Source organism: Equus caballus, chromosome X, assembly GCF_041296265.1.
Source record: "Equus caballus isolate H_3958 breed thoroughbred chromosome X, TB-T2T, whole genome shotgun sequence".
In the NCBI taxonomy this organism is placed as follows: domain Eukaryota; kingdom Metazoa; phylum Chordata; class Mammalia; order Perissodactyla; family Equidae; genus Equus; species Equus caballus.
The window spans coordinates 72,874,193-72,874,956 of NC_091715.1; positions in this window are offsets into that span (position 1 = coordinate 72,874,193).

Sequence of the window (764 nt, forward strand, 5' to 3'; positions counted from 1 at the left end):
GAGCAAGCAAGGCCCAGGCCCTACAACGCATCACCTGTAAAATGAGGGTGACAGTACCTACTTCCGAGTTTTGCCAGCATTAGTTAATATATGAAAAATGCTACATGTGTTTGCCGTTAGCATTAACTGCGTTGTAACCAGAAGAATTACATTGCACTTTTTACTATAAGAAAGGAGGAGCGGGGGTCCTGGGCCTTTCCCGACTTCTGAGAGGTCTCGATTATTAAAGCCACTGAGCAGCCTGACGTAGAATTCCATTTTGGGGAGCTGGAAAACCAGAGAAGTTTTCCAAAAGGAGGTGCCATTTGCATGGATCCTGGCAGGGGTGCCGGGAATTCCAGGGGATGGAAGGCGGTGCTTTTCCGCAGACTGCCGTGAGTTTGGGCGGCGCTGTAGCTGCCCTGGGCGCGGCGGCGGGGACCGGGGCGGCGCCCTTGGTTCTCTCACTCTCTCCACGTCCGCTCCCTGACGCCACCCGACTCCCTTCCCCACCACTGGCAGGCCCCGCGGCACCGCCTTCCGCTCCCGCCCCTGATCGCGAAGGTTCGCAGCAGCTCGCTGCGTGCTGGACGTGACAAATGGAAGCGGCACGTCGCCCCAGCGCCCCAGCAAACGGACAGCGCCTCGGAGCAATGGCAGAGCGCGGGCGCCCGCGGGCCTCGGCCAATCGCCGCTGCGGCGCGCGGCTCGCGGGGCGGGGCGGCCGGGAAGGGGCGGGGCGGAGGCGGGGCGGCAGGGCCCGCGCGGAGCTCGGCATTCCGCAC